The 10,261-nt window shown below is 39.8% G+C and overlaps 1 long non-coding RNA gene across 1 annotated transcript; it reads right to left on the minus strand.

Moving 5' to 3' along the window:
• Positions 1-6,579: 6,579 nt before the first annotated feature.
• Positions 6,580-9,932, minus strand: LOC146545038 (uncharacterized). The gene is made up of 3 exons (XR_014881773.1): positions 9,845-9,932; positions 7,551-7,651; positions 6,580-6,617 (listed from the first exon to the last, which is right to left on the minus strand). It is a non-coding gene; the product is annotated as an uncharacterized LOC146545038 (long non-coding RNA).
• Between the last annotated feature and the right edge of the window lie 329 nt (positions 9,933-10,261).

Raw genomic sequence — 10,261 nt, forward strand, 5'->3', positions numbered from 1 at the left:
TAACAATTTTAGAAGAAAATGACTTTTGAGAAGACAGGTTTTAAATGAATAAATATGAATTTACCATGTTTCAGCAGAGCACGGGGCTCACCTGCAGCATTTTGCTTTAAAGTCCTGTAACTCCTTTCGAAGCAAGGCAAAACCACCCTTGATTAGAAAGATATGCATGCTTGTGGGGAGTTAATCTCATCTCTGATCACAAATTTGTCAAAACTCAGCGTCTTTAGCTTGGAAGAGATTTATGCTGGAGTCAAACTGAAGAAAGCAGCGCATGCAAACTGCAGGGAGGGAGAAGGGACAAATTGATGCTGCAGCTCAGGCAGTTTGGCTACAGCATCCTGGCAGTTTCTGCTCCCTTCTGTATACTCTGCTTGCCAGTGTCATGGCACAAGCTTTCCAGAGAGCAGCTTTGCCTCAGTAACATGATCTGAATCAAAAGAAATGGTCTGTTTGGGTCTTGAGCCTAACAAAAAAGCAGCACTGCATGTCCTGGCACCCATTCGATAGCAGGGCAGCTGGTTAGGTAGCTCTGGGCCAACAGAGCGGGGTTTCACACAGGGAACCACACACGGCTCCAGCTGGGATGCTCTGGATTGTTCCTCAGTTTGCTCTTACAGCTGATACATGACTCCATGTCTTTTATTAGTAGCGACAGTGGTTGCAGGGTTTCACACTGCATTGTAGTGGGGTTTGTAGATCAGTTCAAAGGGACATTTTGAGAAAACAGTGTTGCTGACAGCCACCTTCAGGCAGTGAGAAGAGCTGGATTTCAGGAGGACAAAGAGGATTCTTAAGGCCAGTTTATATTCCTCCTCTGCTCTTGGTCTAGTGCCCTGTCTGCACATTGCAGTCCTTACCCACAGCTTGGACAGTGCAGCAAGTGAAGGCTGCAGAATCAGCAGCTCTGGGTGAGGAGAGTCAGGCCCAAATAAATAAATAAATAAATAAATAAATAAAATTGAAGTTTCAAGGATGCCAAATGGTCAAGTAATGGCATGGCACAGAAAACAGAAGGCACTTGGCAGTAAAGTGCAGGGAGCAGTTTAGAAGGCTCTGGAGATCACTGGACAGTACTAGGAGATCAAAGAGCATGTAAACCATGCAAAAAAGAGGAATATGGTGTGGTTATCAGCATCAGTGCAAATGAATTTTCATGGAAAGCATGGTTTCATACAAAGAGTCAGGTAAGCAAGTTGATTTATCATTCATACAGAGGATAAAATGCAGTCCTGGCATTTGGCACAGTTGATAAACTAAGCAGAGGCCAAGGAGTTTGGTGCAAAATTGATGTGTAACTTCAAAACAAGTGTCATGTAGAACAGCAGATGTTTGAATAAGCAGTGAAAAACTGAATAACCTAGATTAGTGTAACAAATTAATTGAAATCTAGACTGAGAAGATACAGGTTTCAAATGCTCTCATTGAAGAAAAAAGCTGATATGCAGACAATGCTGATTCCACAGAAAGCACTGTTGCAGAGAAACTCTGGTGCTCAACTGGCTGTGTAATACGTTGGAGCTGGAATGCAAGTTAGCTGGAGCTTTGAACCGGATCTGTACAAAGTTGAACTCTCCAAGGGAGTGTACAAAGATTTTAAGCTCAAAAAGTCAGTCTAAAATAAATTAAATTTATCAGCTTCTTCTGCAGAGAAAACCTGTAGGACTCAGTCAGGATCAGTAGAAATAAAAAAAAAAAAAAAAATTAACATAAGACTTACCTCCTAATCCACTATGTCTGCATAGCTGGCCCCTATTTCCAGTTCATCTGCTTAAGTTGACTTAGGGATTTTCTGAATTGCAGCAAACTCTGCCCAAATGAAGACATTTTCTCTTTTTGTCATCAGTGAGACAGGCAAAGCCTGGGGCAGTGAATAAGGCAGACGTGGACCACTCCCCACCCCTAAAAACAATTGATATTGATGTGTGGATCACATCCACTGAGCCAAATGTTCTTCCACTCTTTCTCTAAGCAGGATATCTTTATATCCAAATTGCCAACTTGGCAATGGTCCCTCTATCTTTTTGTCCCATGTTTTCTTTATTTCCTGCTCCCTCACAGCACCAGCACTTTGCTCAGGACAACTCTGAGGTCCTTTTGTCCCTGAGCAAATCCTAATGCTACCCAGGGAAGGACCAACCTTCCCCTCCCTCCCAGTAGGCTGCCCTGGACCCTGCCACTCTGTTTCAGAGATATTTCAAATCTCCGTCAAACCAGCTGGGGTGATTTAATTATGTATCTGGGGTTTTAGGAAGAGGATATAAAAATGTTCTTGGGAGCAAATTCCAAACCAAGTTAGGTCAAACCAGAGATATGCACTCAAAACTCTGTACTCCTATATGTGGTTGTTGAAAAGAGGTAATCCTCAGGAATCCTAGGAGTATGGCAAATGGAAATGATCTGCATCAAATATTTAAAAAGACGTAGAAAATACAGTATTGAGAAAGCAACAGCAGTTGCGGGACTTCAGATCAACGAAGGGAAATCCAATGGCGTGTCTGTATACTGACAAGAAGACCAATGTAAGCCTATCTAGCAGCTAATAGCCATTAATACCTGCAACATATGAACAGTGCAAGTCCTTAATAGAATTCATTCCAGTTTGTAGCTTGGGAAAGAGAGAAATCCTTCCTGACTCTGAAGAACACTGAACATTTATGAGGATCATTATAAGGAAACTACATATAAGGAATCTGAATGTAAGAGCTGGAAAATCACTAAGAAAGCAGAAAGAGACAAATGAATAAGGGGACAGGGGGACAGCAGGACAAGGGGAAATGGTTTTAAGTTTGGGGAGGGAAGATTTTGGTTGGATGTCAGGGGAAGTTCTTTACTATGAGAGTGGTTAGGTGCTCGAAGAGGCTGCCCAAAGAGGTTGTAGATGCCCCATCCCTGGAGGTGTTCAAGACCAGATTGGATGGGGCCCTGGGCAGCCTGATCTAGTATTGAATGTGGAGTTTGGTGGCCCTGTATGTGGCAGGGGGGTTGGAGATTCGTGATCCTTGAGGTCCCTTCCAACCTGGACCATTCTGTGATTCTGTGAATAAATTTGAAAATGAAGAAAGCTACGCTCAGAGGGAAAGATGAATGCAAAATGATTTAATAATTAGTTTCTCCCCAGTAACTCTCAAATAAACAAAGTTGTTTTTAGATGAGGAGAAATATCCTCATTAGATGAACAACTGATTAAAGGAGAGGAAACGTGGCTGAAATGAGCTGTATATTTTCATAGTGGAGGATACTTAATGAAGAGTAGAATGGAGTCACTCTTTGCTCATGTAAGGGCAGCCACTGAATGGAGAGCATCTCTTGGGCCTAGGCTGCTTCCTTGAGAAGATGTGCTGTATTGCCAAAGGGTCCTTTTGCCAGTGGGAGTGAGTTCAGGTGAGTTCTACCCATGAATACTTTGCCTAGTATCACCAAGAACCTCTCAGAAGCAATTTTGCTTCTTTCCATGCAGAACAGAGGGCTTTCCCAACCTTGGTGATTCTGTGATCTCAGTCCTGACTAAAACTGCAGCAACCCTATTTATTGAAGTACTTTTCTTAACTTGATGTTGTTCAGGTGGCTACAGTGCTTCTGGAAGAGCTGCTAACCCATAGCCTGATCCCCTCCTGATAATGTGGGAACAAATTGCTCTGAACAATGCCATCTTACTACGAGCACAACATGCAGTTAGCAGCTGTCAGGATTTGAAGTTTTAAACTGGCTGTTTACTTGGAGAACCCACAAAATAAAAAGTATGCCCATCCTTCCAGTTGTTAGGCATTCAATCAGAGGAAGATGAAAAGCTATAAAATCCACCAAGTATTTCTTCAAGGATATTTGTTCTCGTATCCTCAGTTTCTTCTAGCATATCATCTTTTCACAGAGTCAGGCACCTTCATCAATTTCCACGTTCTGCATTCACATTGTAGAGGTACAAAACTGCAGATACTATTTATATCTGACCATGGCAGAGTATTTGAATGTGACAGCACATTTGACAGAATATTGAAAATCAGCTTCATTTTGCACTGTGCCCACAGAATGCCTGAAGTAGCCCATACTGCTTGGATCATTAGACCAACATAGTGCCATAGTCTCACTGAAGTCAATGATGTTATGTCAGCAGTAGCTGTACCCTTGAGGCACTAATTCAGCAGAGCGCTTACATATCTGCTTATTTACCCTCATTCCTTGATCTGAAGCCAGAGAAACTTACACAGAAAATAAACTGGAATGAGAAAATATAAAATTGCAGCCAATTGTTGCCCAGCTTACAGGCGGAATCAGCTTCACCGTTTCTCTGCCAAAAAAATCACCTTACTTGAAGCAAAGCACAGAGCAGAGTGCTTCGGTAAAAGAAATAAATTATTAAACTGGTGTATTAAGATCTGATTCCTGGCTTTGCAGCAGAAAAAAAAATTAACTTCGTTAATTTGAAAAATAGATGTGTTTTCTTTTTAGTCATTTTAGACTCGTTAATATTTCATTTCAAAATAAGCATATAGTGTTCAATACAGACATAAATTGGGGTACTTTGTAGAGGATGCATTAATTTATTAGAGATCTGGGAAAAGATTCCATTATTTAAGTGATAAAGCAATTAGGTCACGTGTTCATGTAAATGTAATACTGTATTATCTTGGGTAACCATGGATGTCATACATCCAGTAATAAATGCATACGTGAGCTGACTATTTTTAACCCCAAGTCCTACAATTCTTCTGTTTACAAATTAGGAAAAAATGAGGTAAAACATAAAACATGAGTGGATTATATCACTGTTAAAAAGCTGCCTATTAAATTGCTTTTTAAACTTTATTTAAATAGTGGGATTGTGTTGCCTCTCACAAATGCCAGAGTGACTCACATAAAGATGTGTCAGTAGTTTCTCATCAAGGACGTCAATACAATGTTTTTTCTCCACTCATTGCCAAATAAAGAAAACATTCAACTGTGTAGGTGCCTTGAGCAATGACCCCTAGCAAAGCACACACGGATGGGAGACACTATGCTTCAGCGCCTGTGAAGCAATAAAGCAGTGCAGTGGAGTCAGGCACATGCCATAGCAGCTAACACAAAAGGGTGCCGTCTCATGAAAACTGGTGGGAGTCTGATGAAGTCTGTAAACATAGCAAAATGAAGTTTGCAATTCTGTTGCACAGATTGTCTGATAAGTCTGGGCAATTTCACTGTGTCAGACTGAAATTAACCCAGTTTTAATTCTAAGAGTTGGATTTCTAAAATCTATTCTTAGAGAAAACTAGCTGTCCTACATTAAATCCTCACTATTTTCTATAAAGTGAGTACTAGTTTCATTTAGCATAGCAATGTTTGAAATGGACACATTGTGAAACTCGTAACACCTTAAATACAAGCTCATGTTCAAAGGTAAACTCATACTAGTAAGCTCGTAAAAGATTTACATTCAGATAGGCAAGGCTTTGTCTAGCTGTGTATCTTATTACAAGTTTGACGTAGAATGCAACTCTACAATACACAGCTGGAGCAGTTTAGGAGAAGACACAGCTTAATAATTTATGGCAAGCCAATGTGGAAAAAAAAATGTAAAATAAATGATAATAACCTAATCCTGAGTTATTTGAAAGATTGATGTGGCTAACGATTCCCACCAAGCCGCATTTGGAAACAAAAGAGAATTTTCAGATGTGGAGCATCTGCCAAGCATTGAGTTATATTTGCATTTATTTTCCTTTGTGTGATTTGGGCTCAACAAAGATGTGCAAAGTTTTTGAGTTTTGAAGCACTGTCCCTCTTCAAATTTTTTCTGACTTTTGAGGGCAATCATTGGAGAAACTCTGACAAGTAGATCTCTTAGGTGTGATTAATTCCATTCCTTTTTCCCCAGAGCATCTGTGCTTTGAATCAGACACCTCTCTTGAGCACCATCATCCCTCTCAGACCTTGTCCCTCTCTAGTCTTTGCCTTCCTCAGGTCTTCTGTTAATAGCTCCCTCTAAATAAGCTTGGAATGTATTAAGTGATCTCTAATTCTTATTTGGGAAACTAACAACAGCCAACCAAGAAAGAACAGCATCTTCACTACCTAAAGCCCTATCTTTATCATGCACCTCTCTCATTGCATTGTTTCTGGCACATTGAACTATGATGGGCTCTCAGCTACACACTGCCTGTCCCTGGCACACTTTTGTCCTGGACCACTTTCCAAACACTGCTCAGGCACAGCTTGGGAAGTAGCATGGGTGGGGTCTACACTAGGTGGCCGAGATGTAGCCACCCTGCCCTAATGGCTTAAGTATGAAGCATAGGTATGTCCATGGTTCATCTCAGGCACAAAGAATGGACCTTGGGACCATAGGACGCCTGATAGTTTCAGGCATAGCTGACCTGCGCGTGTATCCGTCATCATATTTGGTGGCAGTGGGAAGAAGAATATTGCAAGTGTCTCTGTGATTTGTGCTAACCTGACAAAGCTGGACATAAGATGGAGGATGTGATCACCTGAGAAGCACTTCTGAGCCTACTGCTCTAGCCAGAATTTCTGCTTCACCTCTTCAACACTCCTTTCTTTTTATTTCCTTTTGTCTATTCCACTTAATAGTTTGATGAGGTGGAGGCTTTGTTTCATCTTGGGAAAACAGATACGAGCAGTGCCTATAAAAGAGTGTTTTTATGTGTACACTTACATCTCCAGACCTATGTTTATTTCTCATCCATGGTATCTTTGTATCACTAACACTTAATGGAAAACTATTGGACTGAAGTAGGGGCTTTCCTGATGAGGTTCAAGACCTTATCTAGTTCTGTATAGATGTATCTACTTTTAAAAAAATACATGGAGAATTTTAATTGATGCTTTGCCATCAACAAATACATTCATATGTATTCTAAATATGAACAAAACTCTGATTCAGGATTCCACGTAGAAGAATTATGTCACTTCAAATGAAAGCATATGGCTCTGGCTTTGTGCAAAGTGCTGAGCTTTCTTGCCTACTCTCCAAGACTTCTTTCCAGACACTAAGTTGAAATCTGACAGCAAAAGGATCACATTAACTTTTAAATGTTCAATATCCCATTTCTCACTCTGCAGCTGAGAAGACTACCCAATAGACAGTGAAGCTGAGTTTAATAAATTCATGCTTGAAGTCATACATGTGAATAACACTACATTTTTTTGACAAATATACCGAAGGTGTCATATTTGAAATTGGTTTACAGAGCAAGCAGACTAACAAGTTTATGCCACACAAAGATTGGTGATTTTTAAAAGCCTAATTAAAACTTTCAACTCATTCACATGTAAAATTCTCCTTCCAGATGACTTCTGTAACTCTGGGAGTCAGTCCAGCTGTTCCCACATAAAAGGGAAAGGGATGTAACTCAGGCATTTTCTCCCAAAACTTGGCTTCTGTAGAGCATAACGTAATGCCAGGAGGCAGTTTATTACCTTGTCAGTGTTGATGCTTTCCCACACTTGTTTGATACATTCAAGTTGTTGCATTGTATTTGGTATGCCATTTACTATGTGTTATTAAGCAGACACCACTGACCTCAGTTTCAAATCAGACCTATTACCATGCTTACCTCTATTATTGAGTTGATTTCACATAATTTGGTTTTCTATGAAGCTGTAAAGACTGGATTTAATTGGTGCCTTTGAAGATGTGCAGAGCAGCCTGGTACGCCTGCAAAAATTCATATCGGTAGGATTTTTTAAAGAGGTTAAAGTATTTAGGATACTCCATGTACTTACTCATAGCACCATTTGTGATATTAATAAACGCTGCCAAGTCTGAGCTCTGTATTGAAATACTGACGGTTTCAATTAGCAACTGATTGAGTAAACTCTAACATCAACAGACAGATTACTACTGTCCTCAAGAGGTGTTGGTGATGTGACAGGAATTCAAATTTAGAGAGAAAATACAGCTTTTTGTATCAAGGCTACAGATCAGTCAGTTGTAAAAATTGGGGAAAAAAAAATAACTTTGAAAACGAAAATCTACGTATAATCAGCATTACAGAAGGTCTGTTCTTTCTACAGCATCAAACATTAAACAGTGTCAAAGCCAGATCAACCATACTGTCTAACATAGCGAATTACACAGATCAATAGCTTGATTTTAATATGACAGTTCCCATAAAATGGTTATTCCTGGTATGAAGCATTTAATTAAGAGCCAAAGAGCTCGAAGTCACAAACCTTTCCTGTAATTCATCCCACTGTGTCTGGGTTTTTGAAGACGACATTGTTCTGATTGTTTCACCATCAGTTTGGTCAGTTCCTGTTTTAGTGATGTAAAACTTTCCTTTACCTTTGACAATTATGGGCTGTATGATTAGTGGGAGCTATAAGGGCCAAGAGTCTGTAAACATCATTCCCTTAATATTACAACACATTCTCAAAGTAGAGTTATAAAAACATTTTAAAAGCCTCAATAACTCTGTCTGTGTGTTTGATCCACTAAATGAAAATCACTCATATTAAGAAATCTTAATTGATCTGCAGTCTAACAGCTAGAAAGAGAGTGACCAAAAACCCCCTAGTATGCCTGGGGGGGGGAACAATCTTTTCAGGGTAGGGTAGCTCTTGTAAATTAAACAAATCCTTGATATTTAAATTGCACTGAAAAATACTAACATCTTCCCAGAACTAAAGGTCAGCTCAAGACACTGCATTGTTTCATCATCCCCACTGCTGCCCATGCTCCAGTCTCCACTTCTTGGAGCCACCTCATAGAAACCCATGCTATAATAGTAGGTATCTACAATAAACAGATTCATTTCAGGTCCTAACACTCCTGAACTTAAAGATCTCATATAGAAATCTAGGAAATCTCTGAAAGGCATTATTTGCCAATAAATGTCAACACACATGATGTTGTGAAAGATTATTTTCTCCATAGACTACATAACAGCTTGAAAAAAAAAAAGGGGGGGGGGGGTGAAGCAAACAAAATTAGCATGTGAAAAGCTAATTATTGACCTAATATCTAAAGAAAAATGCCCAGTTTAGTCTAGCATTTATTACCACATACTAGGTGTACATTTATGCAGTGCATGCCCATGTAGTCAAGTTAGCAGTCACAGCAAACGTAAACCTTCCAGTGAACATAGCTCAATATACAAATGCTAGAAACTCCTTAGAATTGGATGTTGAGTTCTCTTGTTTTAGCAATTGCTTTGCCTTTCCATTCATTCTTCCTAATGGAAAGACTTTTTAATCAATTCTTCTTAGACTTCTTAACTAATTATTGATCTCTATCTCACACTCTGGATACTCAGAAGAATAGTTAGTGCTGTTATTACTGAGACTTACTCAAGGAACAAGCAAAACAGAATGATATTTATGGCAGTTGCTGCTCTGACAACAAAACAAGCAGGTTGTCTTCCCTTTTTTGCCCACACCAGAGCCAAGCTTAGCTGTACTATTGCTGCCAGGCTGGAGAATGGATATGGTGGTGGCAACTGCAGGTAGGTGGAAGACAGGCTTCTCCCATAGGCACCAATCACTCTTTGGTTTCGGCTGCTCATTGATGCGTACCAAAGCCAGCTCTTCAGACTTTTCCCCCAGCTCCTAGCACCCTCATTCGAGTCTGCAGCAGTTCAGCCTTATCTGTTCGGACAGCTAAGTTCAATATTACCTACATTGCTGGGAAAGCTGGATCTACTACCAAAGATTATTGATTAAGGGTATTCATGACAATTAATGAGTAATGTTTAGAATTAATGTGTGATTTACTTAATTAATTGTGCTTCTAGATTAATTACAATCCTCTTATTGAGTATCCTCCCCCTTCAGCTGTTTTGACATTTTCTGCCTTGCTTCCAAATGCCAGAATTGTTCAGACTGCCCCACTTTTCCCATGACCGCTCACCTCTATCCGTACACCTTTTAAAATATCAGGGAGTTCATATTCAAAGTTTTTTTTTTTTGTATGGTCTTGATTCTATTTTCTCTTTTTCCTTTGGAGATTTATATTCCAGCTATGTACTTCACGATGAAGCATATCATGATGCTGTACACTGCTGCTGGGATAGCAATACCACCAGATTCCAGGAAAACAACAAGGAGTATTCAAAATGCTTTTCTGACCTCTTTCAAACTCATGACTTTTACAAATATCAAGCGGAAGAGACTAAGGAGGAGGTAAAAAATGTGGGTATTAGTGCTACTTCTCACAAATGGAACCAGATGTACTAAGAAAAACTTATTGAGGTGGCAGAGTAAACAAATAGGAAATGCTAATTCCATTATGATGCTCTGCTCCCATGGCACCCACATCCATTTCACC

The sequence above is a fragment of the Meleagris gallopavo genome, chromosome 2 (genome assembly GCF_905368555.1).
Source record: "Meleagris gallopavo chromosome 2, MGAL_WU_HG_1.1, whole genome shotgun sequence".
Lineage (NCBI taxonomy): Eukaryota > Metazoa > Chordata > Aves > Galliformes > Phasianidae > Meleagris > Meleagris gallopavo.